Source organism: Podarcis raffonei, chromosome 14, assembly GCF_027172205.1.
Source record: "Podarcis raffonei isolate rPodRaf1 chromosome 14, rPodRaf1.pri, whole genome shotgun sequence".
Classification (NCBI taxonomy): Eukaryota; Metazoa; Chordata; class Lepidosauria; order Squamata; family Lacertidae; genus Podarcis; species Podarcis raffonei.
The window spans coordinates 26,706,895-26,727,649 of NC_070615.1; the positions used below are offsets into that span (position 1 = coordinate 26,706,895).

The 20,755-nt window shown below is 47.2% G+C and overlaps 1 protein-coding gene across 3 annotated transcripts in view; it reads left to right on the top strand.

The window, feature by feature from the left end:
• Positions 1 to 5,493: 5,493 nt before the first annotated feature.
• GLCE (glucuronic acid epimerase) overlaps positions 5,494 to 20,755 on the top strand; it is a 57,822-nt gene continuing 42,560 nt past the window's right edge. For 2 of the 3 annotated variants that reach the window (XM_053364290.1, XM_053364292.1), the window contains exon 1: positions 5,494 to 5,650. The gene's annotated coding sequence lies outside the window, so the exon portion shown is untranslated. Of the gene's footprint in view, positions 5,651 to 17,726; positions 17,883 to 20,755 lie in introns of those variants that run through there. The other variant, XM_053364291.1, reaches the window with a different exon arrangement.

Here is a 20,755-nt window from a genome sequence, read left to right on the forward strand (position 1 = left end):
CTTTTTGTTCCTCTGGTCCACTTGCTTCTGTAGGGCAAAGTGTTCACTTAACCTGCTTAATCTTAAACTTCACCACTCACTTATAATGAGAGAGAGAGATGTGCTCATTTGCATATGCAAATGGCCACCTTACCCAAAGCAAGTGATCAGCCTTGCACTGCAGCTGATAGAAGGCAGCCAGCCAAGCCCAGCTCAGCACTGCAACCTCCAGCATCAGCGCTGCAATCCGAACATTAGGGCTGTGGACAGCAAGAGCCCCAAGACCATCAGGGCAGTGGCACAGAAGAGTCCAGGGTAGTGGTCCCATAAGAGGCAGCACGTTTCCCAGCACCTGGATACGGGGTGGGCGACAACGAGCTCCCTGGGGTCAGACCCTCGGGGCGCGGCAGCCTTGAGCAATTCCAGGGTCACAAGCACCGCAAAGGCCTCTTCTTCTTTGGCATTCCCTGGCAGCTTCCTGCGCCAGCACAGACGGAAGCCGTCCAGCCAGACCTCCTGCACCTCCCTCATCCACGGGGGGAACTGCTGGACGATGTCCATGTTGACTGGAAGCCTGGGGACTCCTCCGCAGGGCAAGGTGACGCTCCCCCTGCAGAGCGGGCACTGGAAGCTCTGGCTTGACTTGAGGAAGACGCACAGCCTGGCCAGGCACTCCAGGCAGAAGGTGTGGGAGCAAGGCAGGAGGCGAGGGGCCCTGAAGACATCGTCGAAGGAGAGGTAGCAAATGGGACACTCTGCTGCAGGTGCCCCTTCTTCCACTGTTCGGCTTGCAGCGGTAGGAGAAGGGTCCGTCGCTTCTGCCTGCCCCTGGCCAGACCTGGAGCTACTTTCCACAGAGTCCAAAACCTCCATAGGGATAGACTTCCCCACCTCACAGGTCCGTGATTCCTCACCTCCTTGCTGAGGGTGGCCTCACCAACCCTAGTTTGATGATGGGCTCAGATGAGAACTGGAGCCTCTGGAGTTTCTCATGCTGGTGGGACCCTGGCCACAAGAGTCCTCCAGGCTGCATGAAATCCTGCGGCCACTCCAGACTCAGAGGCCACCTCTGGGACCCTCTCGAGGGAGCTCTCAGCCCTCCTCCCAAGATGAGCTCCTGTGCATCTAGCCAGTGAGACTGGGCAACCAGCCTTGTGTTTGACACCTTCCCTCCCTCTGTGTGGGCAGCGAGTCCTACTGCTTGCTTAGCAACTGGGGCTGGGCAGGGCTGGCCAGCCTGGTCTGGTCTGGCAGGGCAACAGCAATGGGGGAAGGTATCCCTTTAAATGCCTGTGCTCCCTGCATTTGTGTGTCCCTCCCAGCCATTCCACCTCTGCTGCCCAACCTGTTCTTAGCTACACACCTCCCTGAGTTATGTTTAATCTGCAAACAAAAGCTTTTGTTAAGTTGTGGGTGAACATATCAGACGACACAGCGATTCTTCAAACAGCTCGTGTTTATTCACAGGCCAGAACAGAACTGGGCTGAAGGGTTCAGCCAACCTGCTTTTATAGAGCTCCACTACAAAAGCAACAGTAACAACTTTCTGTAACTATCCAATCACTGAACGTCACTTTCAATTCCTTATTTGCCTATGTGGATCTGAGTGAAAACTATCTACAGTATCCCCCTGCTGGCCCAGGGTGAGAACTTCAGTACATAACACCTTTGTCCAAGAAGTGACTGCATGCCCTCCAAGTGTCCCGGTTTTCCAGGGACAGTTCCGGAATTACAAAAGCCATCCCAGCTTCTGATTTGATCCCAGAATGTCCCTATTTTCCCTGCCAGCGCTGCCACTGCCAAAATCCAGGAGGAGGAACTGGTGCTTGTCCCAAGGGATGGTGATGGCAGTGTTGGACTTTCTTCGCCAACCGAGTTTGTGCAGTGACTGGGGCGATGGAATAAAAACTTGCCCACAATATCTTTGCTTACTTTATTTTTAAATAGTAATAAAACAGCTGCAACTCACCGCTCTACACCAGCCAGTACTGTACAAAGCATTTGGTCAACTTAAATACAGTTTTCAAAATAATCGATTACCCTATCACATTGCTGCATTTGGTGCAGTAGGTAAACTCCCCCTGCTAATTAGTTAAATGGTTAAGATACCTCAGGTGTGCTGCCATGCAGGTTATTATTACAAACACACACCTCTGAGTAGCACCACTGACCACCTCAATATTAAGAAAACCTAACATGCAGCAGCGAGGGAGCATCCCATGACCTCTCCATGGTTGCTGCTGCCAGCCTCCTCCTTAGGCAGCTCGTAGTGGCTGCTGGACCATAAAGAAGGCTGATCACTGAAGAATTGATGCTTTTGAATTATGGTGCTGGAGGAGACTCTTGAGAGTCCCATGGACTGCAAGAAGATCAAACCTATCCATTCTGAAGGAAATCAGCCCTGAGTGCTCACTGGAAGGACAGATTGTGAAGCTGAGGCTCCACTACTTTGGCCACCTCATGAGAAGAGAAGACTCCCTGGAGAAGACCCTGATGTTGGGAAAGATGGAGGGCACAAGGAGAAGGGGGCGACAGAGGACGAGATGGTTGGATAGTGTTTTCGAGGTTACCAGCATGAGTTTGACTAAACTGCGGGAGGCAGTGGAGGACAGAGGTGCCTGGCGTTCTCTGGTCCATGGGGTCACGAAGAGTCGGACACGACTAAACGACTAAACAACAACAACAACAAGTGGCTGCTGGAGAGCGGCCAAGGAGGAGAAGCTGCCCCTTTCTAAAATATACAAATTGGTATGTGCTTTTCCTGGATTATCTCATGAGGATCATCTAGTCCAACCCCCTGCACTGCAGGAATCTTTTGCCCAATGCAGGACTCAAAAACTATAAGGTATAGAGTATTTTTTTTCCACCCCAGTGACTTGGATGGGTGAGGAAATACAGGACAGCCATTTTAATCAAAATTTGAGATGTGTTAGTTAATAAAAATATATATGTGGCGATCTGTCATGGAACAACGCCATTGAAGAAAGTCACAGGGGCAACCCAAATCTTGTTGTTGGATATGAAGGGGCCCCAAAACTCCATGGCCTGACTCAGTAGAAAGCAGTTTCCTTTGCTCATATATTACTCTTGCAGTGGGACTTCTGCATTTTCTGGGATTGTGCCAGGTAAAGAGTCCGAGAGGTTTTCTCATGCCTTCTTTTTAAAACTTGAAATGATGGGGATTGAATTTGGGAACTTTAGCATGCAGAGCTGATGCTGTACTACAGAGCCAGGACCCCACCTAAATCCTAAAAGGGAGATTAAAATAAAATAAAATAAAGGCTCTTTAATATTTTGTGGCACCTGAGCTTTGCCATGTAGTAACACTTCACGAGAATTTTTATATGAAATGCGCTGAGTACAAAGACTGCATTGTGTATGAACTCTTACATCTGGCAAGGAATGTAGAAGCATCATTATAGCTTTGAATCCATTTGCAATTGTAATTCATGGAAGTGACTTGCTGTGACAGCCGAGGTTATAAGTACCTTTTATGCTCTTAAAAACTGATTGCCTTTCATATCCCTAAATCTCTTTGTAGATTTTCCACAAGCATTTTATTCTCGCTCTATGTGTGTGTGTGTGTGTGTTTGAGGCAAGTTCTTGACATGACACTGCAATCGCACATGTCGCCATAGAAACCACCTGTGGGACAATTTTGGGGGGATATTTTGGGGTGGTTTTTTTTAAAGTGATGTGGACATAGTTGCATTTGATCTTGGAGACTGCTTTTGGTTAATGAACAATGAAGAGAAACAGCCTATAATTAAAACACCTTCACTGCGACATTTTAATGATGGCCAATTAAAATGATGGTTTAATTTTGGCTCACATTCATGTTAATTTCCTGTCCTATAAGGAAGGTCAGTGTGCTATTGGTTAAGACTGCAATCCTGCAGCCAGTGACCTAGGAGTAAGACTTACTGAACTTAAATGAGCTTAGTCTGGAGTAAATATGTGGAAGACTGTACTCTTGGTAAGATAACAAGGGAGAAATATTACCCTGCAGCAAAAATTACTGGTAAATTTTGGATGCCAGGCACACCAAATTTGTGCAAGCAACCTTCTCCGATGCAGTGCCCTCCTCTGATTTTATCCCAGAATGTCCCGCTTTCCCTTTTGATGTTCAAATTTGCATCAGAGAAATGTGGATATTATGGAGTTATCTGACCCCCAAGCCATCTGAAGGCAGCCCTGTATTGGGAAGTTTATTAATATTTAATATTTTATTATGTTTTTATATATGTTGGAAGCCGTCCAGAGTAGCTGGGGCAACCCAGTCAGACGGGTGGGGGTATAAATATCATTATCATTATCATGAAATAAATACCCCTGACCATAGGTCCAGTCGTGACCGACTCTGGGGTTGTGGCGCTCATCTCGTTTTATTGGCCGAGGGAGCCTGCGTTTGTCCGCAGACAGCTTCCGGGTCATGTGGCCAGCATGACTAAGCCGCTTCTGGCGAACCAGAGCAGTGCACAGAAATGCCCTTTACCTTCCCACCGGAGCGGTACCTATTTATCTACTTGCACTTTGACGTGCTTTCGAACTGCTAGGTTGGCAGGAGCAGGGACCAAGCAACAGGAGCTCACCCTGTCACGGGGATTCGAACGCTGACCTTCTGATCGGCAAGTCCTAGGCTCTGTGGTTTAACCCACAGCGCCACCCGCATCCTATCATGAAATAGGATGTTCCTATTTTCATTGAAGAAATGTTGGAGGGTATGCAGCTAGTTAAGTGTACATTTGGATGAGGCTGCAAAGGGCGTGGAAGGGCCCGTGTTAACGCCCTTTTCTCCAACCTGCGGGCTGAGGCCAAAGTCAGTCGCACTCAGAGTAGCCCCACTGACATTAATGGATGTGGCTGACTTGGCTCAACTCTGATTACCGCCCTATACATTTGCTGTTTTTAGTTCCACATCTTCAAAAGGAAGTAAAATGACACTTTCCCCATTAATTTGCATATGCAAATCAGTGCTGAGAAGGACAGCATGCTTGCTGCCTGCACCCCACATTTCGGCTGATCCCCGACCCTTTAAACCCCTCTTTCCCCCCAAGCTGGTTCTCCATCCATCCAATCCCTCCTCCTTTTGCACAGGTGAAAATGAAGCAGAGCATCACTTTGCGGGCTCCAAATCAAGGCGCGCGAGAGAGAGAAAACGCGCAGACCTCCGCGTTATCCGATTGGCTAAAGCGCCGCCAACCGCTCTCACGATTGGCCGGCTCTTCTACCCTAGGCCCGCCTCTCCCTCTCCCTCCCTTTCCTCCCCTCTTTTGCCCTGGCAGAGGCGGAGCAACTTGTGATTGGCCAAGCGGTTGGCGTGTTGTGATTGGGCTTCCGTGCCGAAGAGCCGAAGGGAAGGAGTAAAGAGCAATCCCGGCCCCCGTCCCTCCCATCCTTGCACACGTCAAATAGACGGGTGCCTTGGTTTGATCGACGGCGCGAGAGCTCTCGCTTGCGGCCCCGCCCCCTCACTCCTTGCCTGTGTGGCTCTCGCGGGAAGTTGGAAGGGGGCGGCGTCTCCTCGCCGAGGCTGCTGCTGCTGCTGCTCTCCGCGCGCGCTCATTCACTCTCTTTCTCTCCTGCTGAGTGGCTGCCAGGGCCGGGCTGCCCCAGAGGAGAACGGAGGGGAGCGGAAAAAACCCTGTGTTTCAAGGACCCGTCCGCGCAGGTAAGAGGGTGAGGCGGTAGGGCAGCCAGTCAAAAGTGGGGTGCTGTGTTTGTGGGTGCGGCGCCCTTTTCTCTCCTGGAAGAGCCAAATGGGGTGGGTGGGTTGGAAGAAGGAAAGGGGTGGGTCTCCCCCTTTTGCCTCCTGGGGAGGGGTGTCTCCTCATTTGGGGGTGTTTGGGGAGGAAGGTCTTCTCAGTATTTGGGGAGGGGGTTAGAGGAGGCCAGCAAGTCTAGGAAAGGATTGTGGGGTGTCTGTGGGTGGCTTGCTCTCTCCCAGTAACTTTCCTACCTTATGTATTTGAGGGACAGTCCCCCCTTTTTACTATAGGTGGAAGTTGGGGGGGGGTCCTCTTTCCATTCCCTCCCCTAAAATTATATATACAAATGAGAGAGAGAGAGAGAGAGAGGAGGTACCTTTTTTCTGAGAAAAAGGGCTTTTGTTTTCTTGGAGGGGTGCTCTGCCCACCCCCTTCATAACAGACATGGTTAGGGTCTGGCCTTCCTTCTGGGACTGGGCTGGACCCATGGCTGCCCCCCCAATGCACAACAAGCACAGCTGGCCTTTGTTGAGCTCTTCCCTTTCCTTGCCCCAGGAGTCAGGGGGTTTTTTGGGGTGCTTCTAGATAACTCTTTTTCTTCCCCTCAGGAAACATGGCGGGTAACAGCTGTGTTAGTGTTGGCTGTGTCAATGTGCAGGTAGCCCTTTGCAAAGTGACTTTGGCAAAGGGAGGCAGGAGTCTGCCCCAAGAGCCTTACAATGTAAAAAAAACAAAACAAGCCTCAAAATATGTTTCTTTCAGTGCTCTGCCTGACTCTAGTGCTAGGGCACCCAAGCTTTCCTCAACCTGTTGCCCGTTAGCAGTCTTGGACTACAACTCCCATCAGACGCTGGCTGTGCTGGAGTAGACCTTATGGCTGTGCTGGCTGACACTGATGGGAGTTGTAGTCTACAATGGCTGGACAGCACCAGGTTGGGGAAGACTCCTCTAGTTGTGATTGATGTGAGGTTATCAGTGGCTACTAGCCATGATGGCTATGCTGTGCCTCCAAGGTTGGAGGCAGGAATGCTTCTGAATACAGTTGCTGGAAACCATAGAAGGGGACAGTGCTCATGTGCTCAGGTCTTGCTTGCCAGTTTCCCTTTGGGCCGTCTGGTTGGCCACAGGATGCTAGACTAGAAGGGGCATCAGCCTGATCTAGCAAAACTCTTACATTCTTGGAGGGGTGACTGCAGAGATAACAGTTTTGGTCTGGTAACAGCCAAAAACTTGCAGGTTTTTTGTGGTGTGTAGGAGAAGGAGATATGTCAGGGTTCAATATGTCTGAATGGGCAAATCCAGTGGCTAGCAAGATTTCCATCCACTGTGTCCTGGCCTTGTATGATTCTAGCTGGAGGAACACTTTGAATTTTGGGGTTGCCTGGGACTTTATTTTTTTGGTAGTCTCAGTTGCACCCATTGTCTTTGAGTCTTTGAATGGATACTCTATCTGTTCCTTTCCTTTTCCATGTGAAGTTCACATTTCTTTGGCTGCAGTCTCTGAGAATTTAGATTTGAAATGGAGAGCAGAGCTTTTGGAATTTCACAGAAAAAAGATGTTGTCCACTTGGGATGTTGATGCTCGCATCATTGTTAAACAGCTGGGTTTGTTGCTGGTGCATTGTGTGGCCTAAAGGATGAAAATTTAGCAACCCTGAGAAAGGTAATTAGCAAAGCATATGGAAGAATTTATGGTGCATTAGTAAACTGGAGTGCAGATAATTTGCAAGCCTGACTTAACTAGGTATGAAGTGAAGCGCACTTTCTGGGGGTTGTTAACTTGCAATCTCCAAGGTTGCCCACCTGGCCAAAAGAGCTGCGCCTTTGTGTTTGTTTCACTGCTGTGCAGGTGTAGTCTGGGCTTGGGATCAAGTTTGTGAATAGCTCTTTGTGTGGTGCCAGCACCTGCGCTCTCAGGACCGAGGCAGCAAAGCAAACCTTGTGAAAAAATGGTGTTGCATGAGTTAGCTGGAGAGGAGCTGTTTGAAAAACAAAGGCAGCTCTCCTGGTCTTAATTTAGCACCTATTACCAAAAACGATGCCAAGTATTCTTTGGGGAGCCGTGGGTGTCACAATGTGGGGGGGGGGATGTGGTTTTATAAAGTGGCGCTGCTGTCCTTTGACGTAACCAGTGTTGGAAATGCTGTGAATGGTCTGTATTGTAGGTGACGGCAAGGTGTGCTTAGGTCTTGCATCTTTCCAGACTTGTATGGGGAAAGTATTTCCATGTAGGAATAAGAATTCCTAGAACTGGTATAGTGTGGCACAGTCTTCATCAACCTGGAGCCTTCCAGATGTTTTGGATGACAACTCCCATCAGATGCAGCTCAGCACATCCATATTCCCTTCAGATGTAGCATCATACAGCTATGCTGACTGGCAGTGTTAGAAACTTAGATAAATAAGCTAATTGCCAAATGGCACCTTAAACCTAAGTTATGGTCACTACAATGAAATGTCTAGGCACCTTTTGTTATTATTTTTATACCACTTCGTATTTTAAAGAAGAAAATCTCAAAGCAAATAAAACAAATTCAAGCTTCAAGGAAAATATTTCAGACCCTTTTAAAAGTGACATTTTGCTTTCCCCTTATTTATTTACCTACTTAATTTATATAGCTACCCCATAGCGGAAGTACTCTAGGAAGCCAGTGTGGTGTAGTGGTTAGAGTGTTGGACTAGGATATTGGAGATCAGGTTTAAATCTTAATTTCAGTCAGGAAGCTCACTGGGTGACCTTGGGCCAGTCACAGCCCCTTAACCTACCTCACAGGGTCATTATAGGGATTAACTGGGGGCGGGGGGAAACCATGTACTCCTTGGAGAAAAAGATGGGATATAAATGCAGTAAATAAGCTCTGCTTAACTAGGGTTGCCATATTTCAAAAAGTGAAAATCTGGACACAAAAGTTTTTGTTTTTATTTTATTTTGAGCCAAAGTTGCTTTTTTTCTTTCCATTTTCAAAATCTCAATTTCAAATTTCTGACTTCTGTACTTCGGCTATGTCTGGATGTATGGCAGCCTTAGCTGAAAGGGCCAGCCAGATGGAGATGTCAGTCGCCAGCCCAGCATCCAGAGATCCAGTTGCACCCATACCCATTGCAAAATGTGCCTGGCGCCTAGCTAATTTCTAACATTGGTAATAACCAAGATGCTGACAGGGGAACCTTAAGAATCCCTAGTTGAAATCTTGCCTCTTGTATGTGCTTACTAGGTTTGAGAATAGTAATACCTACAGTAATTTTGAGGTCACATTTGATAATATACACAGAACACTTTGAACATGTTCAACTGCTATATAAATGCTAAGTACTATTAATAATGTGGCACCTATGTGTTGATGGCAGCGCATTATCATTCTGCACCAGAGAATCTCTGAATTTGGGCATTTGTGGCTTCTCAACACATGTGCACACAACAAACTAATCAGAGGCAGTTTCATTAATATTTCTTACATGAAATTGCCTTTGCAATTTGAGAGCCAGTGTGGTGTAGTGGTTGCAGTGTCAGACAATGACCTGGCAGACCAGAGTTCAAATCCCTGCTCAGCCACGAAGCTCACTGGGTGACCCTGGGCCAGTCACTGCCTCTCAGCCTCACCTACCTCACAGGGGGGTTGTGCGGATCAAACGAGGACTTGGAGAAAGAACCATGTATGCCACCTTGAGCTCCTTGGAGAAGAAGGTGGGATATAAATGCAGTCAATAAATTTGCTTAAGCAGTTTGCTCACATATTGAGCGGCGCCCGAATACTTATCCTGGATGGTGGGAAGCACAGCCTGAGGAATTCAGGTCTCCTCTTCCTCCAGCCAAAATGGGTCAGTGTCGCTTTGGTATTTCAGGAAATACTTGCTGCTGTGCTTTTCTTGCACAGCTGATTGATAAATGCAGGGCTTTGTCCTGGAGAGAACTGACAGCAAGCAGTCTATTCTCTTGTTGCTGGTTGATGCTGGCTTGAGAACTGAACAAAGCACTTTAAGAAATATATAAAATTTTGTGCTAGGTGTGATGTCGTTTGCCGTGATGCTAGAATCCTGGCCGAAAAAGACAATCTTCTTTAACTAGGCATGATGTGAACAGTGGTTTGATGACTGATTTAGCCATTGATTGGCAGCAAATCATGCTTTTTATAGGATGAAGAAACAGCGCCACAATACCTGCATTATGATAAATGTGTTGTGATAGAATTGCACTGCCTTGTGGCTCCCAACATTAACTCCAAGGTTCTCACCCCTGATGTTACAGCCCATCGTCCCCTATATTTCTGATTCAAGTCTTCCTGTGTTCACGTTGCAGCGCAGCCAAAACTACATCACCCTAACACAAGGGAGGCAGCACTGAAGACTCTGGTTAACCTCAAGGTTTCCATAATAAGGAAAGTCTATAAGGGGGAACTCCAAAACAGCAGCATATGGCAGGGTAGACAATGTGAAGCCCTCCAGGTTGTTTGGACAACAGCGCTCATCAGGCTCAACCAGCACAGCCAGTGGGCAAGGATGATGGGAGATGTAGTCCAAAATCTCTGGAGGGCAGGACCACCTATGGCATAAGGACTCCATGACATGGAACATTGGCTGACTGAGACGGGAAAATATGGGAACTGGGTGGGAGGGGGATGCAGTGGAGTAGGTTGGAAAAAGGAGGAGAGAAGTTACCTGGATATTAAAAGGATAAAATAGACCCCCTTTATTGTCTAGGTAGGTGAACTCTTCCAGAGGTGGAAGTGAGAGCTACCTATAGACATGAGTGGACAAATCTAAATATTTTAATATAGCTTGGGCTGGGCGTAGGGGTCAACCTCACAACTCAGAGCCTCCCACCGACCAATAAGAACCAGCTCTGTTCCATGGGTATAGAATACTGACTGACTGTGGAGAGGAGCAGGGATGCAATGAGGCAACTGGGTCTCTGAACAAAATCATGGCATGGTGCAACGTTTTGTTGCAGGATCCAGCTTCACTTCTGTTGCCCCAGTGTATGTGGTGCAGAGTCACTCCTTAGCAACCCTCCTTGTTCCCTCTTCTGCACACAGACTCCATGACTGCCCTTTGACATTATTTATTGTTGGCCTAGATAGCATCTTGAGAAGTAGAGACGTCACCTTGACAACAAAGGTCCGTATAGTTAAAGCCATGGTTTTCCCAGTAGTGATGTATGGAAGTGAGAGCTGGACCATAAAGAAGGCTGATCGCCGAAGAATTGATGCTTTTGAATTATGGTGCTGGAGAAGACTCATGGACTGCAAGAAGATCAAACGCATCCATTCTTAAGGAAATCAGCCCTGAGTGCTCACTGGAAGGACAGATTGTGAAGCTGAGGCTCCAGTACTTTGGCCACCTCATGAGAAGAGAAGACTCCCTGGAGAAGACACTGATGCTGGGAAAGATGGAGGGCACAAGGAGAAGGGGGCGACAGAGGACGAGATGGTTGGATAGTGTTTTCAAGGTTACCAGCATGAGTTTGACCAAACTGCGGGAGGCAGTGGAGGACAGAGGTGCCTGGCGTGCTCTGGTCCATGGGATCACGAAGAGTTGGAAAAGACTAAACGACTAAACAACAACAACAATTGTTGTTGTTGTTAGCATGATGATGATGATGCATTTATTTCCAAGGAGTTCAAGGTGGCATACATGGTCCTCCGCCTCCTCCTTTAATCCCCACAGCAACCCTGTGAGGTAGGTTAGGCTGAGAGGCAGTGACTGGCCCCCAAGATCAGCCGAGTATGGCTTTGAACCTTGGTCTCCTAGGTTCTAGTCCAGCACTCTGACCACTGCACCACACCAGATCTCATTCTGCCTCTCATTCTGACCTGGTTGCTTGTATTTGAGTCACCCCCCCAATAGTTCCAAAACTGCTTCTTTTTCCCCTCTCACATCTTGAACCAATCCTTTTATGAGCCACACTCTCACTTCTGTTTCTTGGCCCCCTGTGACACCTGATTCCCTCTTACCATTGTGGACCGCTCTCACCATTCATCTCTTTGTCTGGCTAACATAGACTGTGAGCTCTCCTCCACCCTCCACTGCAAGGCTTGTGTGTGTCTTATGTACAGTGTCTAGCACACGGTGCTGTATAAATGTTAAACTGCGGCAGCACTAGAAGGTTAGCAAATGGGCTTCTTAGTCTTTTAATCTGCACTCCGTTTTCTGCCCTTGGCGTGAGATGCGAGACAAAATTAATGTACCGGCTTCCGTTTTTCAGGAGGAAAATACACACCAGTCGTGTTAACAGGTGTGTCTGGTGAAGCTTCAGTGGCTCCCTGATGTTTGCATTAATATTGCAGCCTCTGTGGACAAGCTGTAGGTTAGCTAAAGCACACAGCAGGGTTTAATAAGACATGGTAGGAGAGAACTTTGCGCAGGCCATGGTGTTGTGCAGTTTATTTGCAGAGCTCAAAATTAGCCGAGGCCCTATAATGATTAGCAGCTGGCCGATAGCCCAGAAAGACGCACAGAGCCTGGATATCTGGCAGCCCTTGGCAGTAATTTTCTGCAAGACAATTGTCCCTTAGCTCTTTTTATTATCGGATCGATTCTTTGACAATAGCACTTCTGTTTACAATGCTGATTCTATCAGGGTGCTTTCCGTAGTGTGGCCGGGTGTGACCTGGTTGCTCTCGTAGCTGCACATCTGTTTTCAAACCTGGCCACTTACCTTTCTCTTATTAGACTCCCCTTTCTCAGCAGTCCCCCCACCCACCCCCTGCAACCCATCTGAGCTGAATGGAGCGTGGAGCTGTGTCAGTTTGCTATGTTCCACATCCACTTGCAGGCAGACGTTCTCTAGGTCATCCACTCTGCTGCAAACAGTGCGCTGCCCCCTCTAATCAATTTGGAGTCCTCTAGGCGCTGGTGCAAACAAAGGCTTGCATGATGCAAAACAAGCAGAAGGGTTGGCTATACTGGACTGGATTAAGTGCCCATCAGGTTCAGCACTCTGCTTCCCAACAGTGTCTAGCTAAGGATACTCCTGGAGAACTCTCAAGGAGAGCATGATGGAGATAGGCACTTACTGTGAGTCCCTAATAAGGCTGGGCGATACCTGGTTTTCAACAGCATGATATATCACCAGCTAAATACCACGATATACGGATATATCTCCATGTCTGAAATAAGGATGGAACAATGTAGAGGCATTGGCTGGCTTCACAGTTTTTCCCACATTGTGATTTTTGCACCACGCGTGCACGCACACACCCCATGATTCACAATATATTGCCAGGTCAAAAACAATGAAACCGATACCATGTTTTGGGACGATACCCAGCCTTAGTCCCTAGCATCCATTGTGCAGGAGTGTACTACCTTGTATCTGGGAGTTCTGCCTTGCTATAGTGGCTAATTACTAGACTGCTCTTGTGCTTGAATCCTGCTTATTGGTTTCCTACAGGCAGCTGGTCTGCAACTGTGAGAACATGATGCTGGACTAACTAGATGGGCCGTTGGCTTGGTTGTAAAAAACCCCCCTCAAAGCGGTTTACAAAAGATAAAATAATAAATCAAGACAAAATCACAACCCTGCTTTAGATTGATAAACTCACAGAGGAATCGGTTTGCTAGCTTCAGTTTTGTCCAGTAGCCAGTCAAGAGAACCTGTGACCAACCAGATGTTGTTTTTCAAGGTACCAGGTGTGTTTTACTGCTAGAGGGCTGTGTTCGGTTGGCGGTCTCAAGTTGTGTCAACCTGTTCTGCGGTAACTCTTCTTTTTGTAGTCATTATTATTTCTGCAGGAATAATAAGGTCAAACGAAAATCTGTGCAGAGAATGGAATTACAAACTAAGCCAAGTAGCAGAAATAATAAGTGATTACTTTTCTGGTGGATTTTCCTTTAGTGCAGTAAGCATGCCTAAGAATCTGTGCTAAAGATAGCCTTCCACAATCCTTTTGGATGGAGATAATACATATATTAATGATTGCAAGGATTATGTATGTGAGGAGCTGGGGGGGGAATACAGGGAAACCAAATAAATTGGATATACAGTGCGATCACAACTTATGCACATTTAACTTGTTCAATTGCAACCTTGCACAGTAGAAGGCCATCTGGTTGAAATTGTGCAAATTGGGAGACCTTAAGAGCTGTTTTGTGTTGGGTGCAGAAAGAGCTTTTAAGCTCTCTGGAGGTTCTAAGGGGAAGTGCCCTCTCTACAGGTTAGATGGCTTCCAGTGGCTTCCTCTCCTCTCTTCTAGAGGAAACGAACCAGCAACAGAAGGGGACACTGCTGGTGCGGTAGACAATGTTGATAAGCCCTCTTCCTCAGCCTTCTGGAAGTTCCAATCCTTCTAAACAAAGACAGTTTTTGGCACCTAACCAAACTCCCCAAAACAGCTTTAGCAAATAGCTTCTTGGTTATAATGCCTTAATGCTTCCCTTTCCCACTTCCCCTTTCTCCTTTCTGTTTAGTCCTATCCGGAAGTCTGTGTTATCCATCCTCCACATCTCAATCTATGGGACTAATCTCCTCCTGCTCTCTGCCCAGCATTGTCTTTGAATTGTAAGAAGCTTTTCTCCTTTTTAAGGCATAAATCTCTTCTTTATGTTACCTTCTCAGATGAGGATGCTTTTCCAAACAACATGCAAGGAGAATAAAATACGAGAACCATTTTCTTACCTCTGCGTTTTCCGCTCTCTTGCCAACAGAGAAGCGAAACCACTTTATTTCACAAGGAACAACTAGGCTTCATGGAATTGTAGAGTTGGGAGGGACCCCGAGGGTCATCTAGTTCAACCCCCTTCAATGCAGGAATCTTGATTAAAGCATGCAAGACAGATGGCCATCCAACCTCTGCTTGAAGGAGAGTCCACAGCCTCCCCAGGGAGTTGGCTCCACTGTTGAACAGCTCTTACTGTTCTTCAGGTTAACTGTCTCTGAATTGTAATCAAGGGCTGAACCTGCCCTCCTTCCCTGCCACAGATATTAAGGGACACCAACTCGCCTGGTTAAGGAAAGGTGATTCTGTGTAGATTTGTCATAATGAATGTGAATCTTGGCCAGACTGAACACTTTACGAATCTGCTTTCTTCCATGTAAGTATTCTCAGAGCCTTTGAAAGAAGTGGTAAAAAGCATCACTCTTCCAGCAATCTCCTTCATTCCCACATACAGTTCAAGGGATAACAATGTAACTACCTCCCCACCTCAAGACCAAGAGGGTTAGGGGGAGAGAGCGAGTAGGGGGAGCTTAGAGGCTTCTTGGACATCAAAAGGAGACTTCAAAGGTGCTGTTGCACCTGCAGAATCCACAGTTGTGGCCTTGGGCTCTGGATTTGAAGCAAGCAAAGATCATGATTAGTCAGCTCTTGCAATTTCTCTTCATCTCTGTGCAACCAAGTGGTGACTGTTCGAAAGAGCTGCCTTGTTAGTGGAGCTTTGCTAGAACCTTTCATTGAGGCTGGGTGACTTGTGGAAATTTGTTTGGGCCAGCCTTTATGGTGGCATGTCCTGCTGTCACACTTGCCCAAGCCCTGATTTTTAATTGTAGATGTTTGGGACACCTTCACACTTGGACAAAATTCATAACGCTAAACCTATTTGATATCTTACGAAACTGTATGCCGGAAGATCCAAGGCAGACAAAATTCATGCAGCACATAGTTAAACTATGGAACTCACTTTCACAGGAGACAGTGATGGCCATCAACTTGGATGGCTTTGAAAGAGGATTATTCACAGGAAGAGAAAGGCTATCACTGGCGACTAGCTGTGATGGCTATGCTCTGCCCACAGCCATACTTCTGAATAGCAGTTGTTGGAAACCACTATAGGGGAGAGTGTTCTTGTGCTCAAATTTTGCCACAAGCATCATGCCGGTGAGAACCGGATGCCTAACCGGATGGGCAATCTGCAGCAGGCCCCAATTATATTCTTACAAGCGTGTAATGCCTGGAGTTGCCACCTCATTAATATTAATATTAATTATTAGTATTTCTAACAGGTAAGATTCAAACTCCTAATCTGCAGCAACCTCTTCTTTAGTATCCTGGGAATTCTTCACTGTGTTCTTGCCCCTCTAGCTACGGCAAACCCGAGAATCTCCCTGGCTGGTACTCAAAAGAAGCGCTAAGCTCCATTCCAACACAGATGCTGCTGCAGCTTTTTATGAATTAAATAGTAACATGTCTGCGACGGGCTCGGACAGCTGGCTCCGGGCTTTAGTTGGGTTTGTGAAGCTGCCTTAGCAAGTGAGGAGGAGCGAACTCCCAGCCTGCCACGGGGGGCATGTCCTGTTGGTGCAATGATTAATGCACGATGGTGGATGCCAGCGCATCTTGAGTCCTGGGTGGCTGTGTAAAGTAGGTCAGCTATTTTTTAAGTCATGATTATTTTATCAATGTTCCTTTGTAAGGGGGGGGGATAATGTGTGTGTGTGTTTGTTTGAAAATGGCAACTTCATTAGCGATCAGCACAACAGCAGCACTGCTTAAATGGGAAATGGGTGTTTTCCTGTCACTCAGTTTCCACCTGAGTGCTATCCAAGCATTTATTTTATTTATTTGCTGCATTTAAAGCCCACCTATTCCTCTTAGGGGTGCAAAGTGGCATACCTGTTTTCCACACCCATGAACCCCATAACAACACTGAGAGGCAGTGACTAGCCCAAGGTCACAAAGTGAGCTTCATTGCTGAGTAGGGGTTTGAACCCTGGTCTCCCAGGTCCTAGTCCAGCACTCTAACCTGTACAGTGGTACCTCGGGTTACAGATGCTTCAGGTTACAGACTCCGCTAACCCAGAAGGTTAAGAACTTTGCTTCAGGATGAGAACAGAAATCGTGCAGCGGCAGCGCAGCGGCAGCAGGAGACCCCATTAGCTAAAGTGGTGTTTCAGGTTAAGAACAGTTTCAGGTTAAGAACAGACCTCCAGAACGAATTAAGTACTTAACCCGAGGTACCACTGTACGCCACACTGGCTTTCCAGCATTGTCCTGTTGTGATTGCAAGCACTGGCAACACTGAGAAGCTTGGCACTTAAGTCTTAGAATCACAGAATCATTCTTGTAGAGTAGGAAGGTACCACGAGGGTCATCTAGCCCCACCCCCTGCAGTGCAGGAATCTTTTGCCCAACATGGGGCTCAAACCCACGACCCTGAGATTAAGAGTCCCATGCTCTGACTGAGCTATCCATCATGAGCCGTCTTACGCCTGTTTACTCAGAACCAGGTCCCCACTGTGCACAGCATCAGTCACAGCAAACATGGCCAATGGCTAGGGATGATGGGAGCTGTAGTCCAGCAACACCTGGAGGACCACAGGTTCCCCACACCTGGTGTGTAGGATTGCAGCCTTAACCTCCAAAAGCCTTTGAACAATTCAGTATTTTTTATTATTATTTAGAGCCTCTTCTTCAGCCTGAAAAGTGGCTCCTTGTATGATTTACATGCATAGTTTGTGAAAACAATACAGTCTCTACGCACCGGCTTAACATTCTAAAAGACACAGCATACAAGGTAAGAGGGACAGGGAGGGAAGAGGGGGAGAAAAGCAAATTCTGGTATCCGTCCTTGAAAGCTAAATGGTTCTTATAATCAGCAGGAATGGAAACAGTTCAGTGGCAAGAAGCCCAGCATGATTGAGCAGGCCTTTCAGTGGCACAGATGGAGGTCAGCCCTGCTTCCCATCCTTCCCATCGCAGGCAGCCTGCTGGGATGGCAGCTACCAGCTCCTTCCACCACAACCCTCTGCCTCCGATTTTGGGAGGCTTTCTCAATTTCGGGAGTCTTTCTCGCTGAATTTTCAGCAGGCAATTTCATTCTCCCACCCTGCCCTGAAACCTCCTCCTTCTGGGCTATGTTTAGAGGAGTGGTTTCCCCCCCTCCCATTTGAGGCAGAGGACTCATTAAAAATGCAGCGTTTTCTAGGCCACGAAACTCGCTGTTTTACTCTGGAATTAGGCTTCTCAAAGCAAATCCTTTTATCTGTTCCAGCTCAGCAGAACAAGGAACGTCGGATGCTCTCATATTTTGGGAGTGCTCAGGACTCTCTCCCCCCCGCCCTCCGCTTTTTCAGATGTTGATGAGATTTGCTCAGCTTGGAGATCAGCTGATGCCTTGTCAGGCTTGGTATTTAAACTAGACAGCAGCCTGGCATCTGACTGGCTTCCACACCTCCTGCTTCTGTCTGTCATGTGTGAACCTGGACACATTTCCTGTTTAATGGATGCACTGCTTACGTGATTAATTCTCGGAAGTGATTGGGTATGTTTCCATTCGTTTTCTTTCCCCAGACTCTGGAGGAAACAGACTTTTCGGTTGTCTGCTCAAAACCTTCTATTCAGGGCTCAGTGCAGAGTTCTACGTTTTATTCAAGAGCTTTCGGTTCTTGTGGCTGTACCAGGGGGCTGAGGCATCTGCTTCATGGAGGAAGAGGGCTATCAAGGGCTACTAGTGACAATCGCTATCCTCTGCCTCCACAGTTGGAGGCAGCAATGCTTCTGAATAGCAGTTGCTAGAAACCACAGGAGAGAAGGGTGCTCTTCTGTTCAAATCCAAAATGAGCCACCTAGTCTACCATCCTGCCCTTGAGACTGACCTAGAAACTCCAGCGGGTGCAGAATGCCGCAGTGAGACTCCTTACGGGGTCCTCGCCGCAGGATCACATTCACCCGGTGCTATACCAGCTACACTGGCTCCCGGTGGAGTCAGGATCAGGTTTAAGGTTCTGGTTTTAACCTTTAAAGCCCTATACGGCCTAGGACCCTCGTACCTACAGGACCGCCTTTCATGGTATGTCCCAAGGAGGACATTACGGTTTTCAAACAAAAACATCTTGGAGGTCCTGGGCCACAGGGAGGTTAGGCTGGCCTCAACCAGAGCCAGGGCTTTCTCGGCTGTGGTCCCGATCTGGTGGAACGCTCTGTCACAAGAGACTAGGGCCCTGCGGGATCTGACATCTTTCCGCAGGACCTGCAAGACAGAGCTGTTCCGCCAGGCCTTTGGCCAAGGCACAGTCTGACCCCCTCCTTTGGTAATCCTCACAGAACTCTAGCTCAATGGTTTGCCATGAATTTTGAATTGATTTTAAAATGAATTGATTTTAGAATGTTGTGTTACTTTTATTGTTGTTAGCCTCTCTGAGCCCGGCTTCGGCTGGGGAGGGTGGGATATAAATAAATAAATTCGGCTGGGGAGAGTGGGATATAAATAAATTATTATTATTATTATTATTATTATTATTATTATTATTATTATTATCCCATTCTCACAGTTGCCCACCAGGTGCCCATTATGAGAAAGCAGCACCCAAGCACAAGAACAACTCTCCCCTTGTGTGGTTTCCAGCAGCTGGTATTTAGACACATTACTGCTTCCCAGCTGTGGAGGCAGAGCATAGCCATCATGCCTAGTAGCCATCAATAGCCATCTCCTCTATGAATTTGTCCAATCCTTTTTAAAAGCCCATTTAGGTTGGTAGCCATCACTGCGTCCTGTGGGAGGGAGTTCCATAGTTCAGCTATGCGCTGCATGAAGAAGGACTTCCTTTTATATGTGCCGAGTCTTCCAACTTTGGGGGAAGCTGTTTTGGTTGGGTTTTAAGTAGGCAGTGTTCGTCAGCTGTGAGGATCTTTCTCCACGAACTTTTATCGACTACATTGTACAGAATTTGCTGGGAGTGTGCACACAAACAAACACCCTCTTTAACTCTGTTGGCGGCCTCTTTATTTTAATACGTAAGCTGCCTTGGAGGAATTCTAATCTGGAAAGGTAGGTGGCATAGGATTGTATTAGATCTGAGCCACGAGTATTTGTACAAGGTTTTGCAGGAAATTCTGGAGATGGGCTTTATGGCTTATTTGAATGCATAATCCTGGGCTGCAGATGTAAACTCTCCCCCCGCCCCCACCTCCTCTGTTCTAGAAGACATTAATGGCCTGGCCTTTAGCCTCTCCTAGCTTTTAAGAAGTTAGGAAGGTATTAGCTCCTCCAGTTCTTCTTAATTGTGTTACACTTTGAATTACACAAAAAAAAGTGCATTCTTTAAGTCTTAAATGAGACCCCAAGTTTCCATTTTAAAAACTAAGTCTCTAGTCCTAGGAAGGAAGTTGTCGGGGTTTTTTGATAGTGCTTTTTATGGTGCATTCTTACTATATTTGTTTTTTGATGACTTTTCTGTTGGAATGGCAGGATATAAATATTCTAAATAATCCATTGTGTGCCCTTGCATGCTGGCACGGAGCTTGGTAGAATCTACATTTTACTTCCTAGAAATAGCCTAGATGCATTTTCATGGCTAACGTCATTACTGAGTGTTAGCTCACGCGTACTAATTTAAAGCAGGTTGTATTTCAGTTGATTGCTTGAACAACCAGATAACTCTGCTGTGCTATACTGCCCTGTTACAATTCTGGAGCCTTTCCAATCTGGGTTGAGGCCCAATTTTGAGACTGAGACAGCCTTGGACAGGTGGAGTGTACTGGTTTCTGCTGGACCCTTCGATAGCTTGTTTTTTAAATGGCTCTTTGGTTGGCAACGGGGTGTGTGTGTGTGTGTGTGTGTGTGTGTGTGCAATGGCCCTGAGAAATGGGGAAGCAAATTTTGGACCCACACTAGAAACTACAGCTGGTGCAAAATCTAGTTGCTTCATAGACCATTGCATTCCAGATCTGTGTCATTTGCAATGGCTTCCTGTTCGTTTCTGGGTTCTATTAAAAGCATTAGGACAAGGAAATTTGGAGCACCTGCTTCCTCCCACATTGCTGTGTGTGGCCCTTATTCACGTAATGTTTTACTTTGACGATCAGTGGGGGCATAGGCAGAGCCTGACCAGCCATGGGTGCCCTGCCACCTCCACCAATTGTGAAGAAGTGCCACCCATTTTGGGCATGTTCATGTTCATTTGGGGCAAGGTGTCACCCCAAATCTGTGCAATTTACCCAAAATGTGTTCCGATGGCAGTGCTGCTTCTCCAGTGGTGGGTGCAGCAAGGGCTCACAGCAATGGCAGGAGTAGGTAGGTGGCAGCACTTTTTGTTCCACTTCAAGTGGTAAAATGGGGAACACTGCTCCAGGGCACAGGAATGGGTCTTTTAGTTGTCCTTTTTTCAGAGTCTTGGTATTAGTTGCATCCATTTA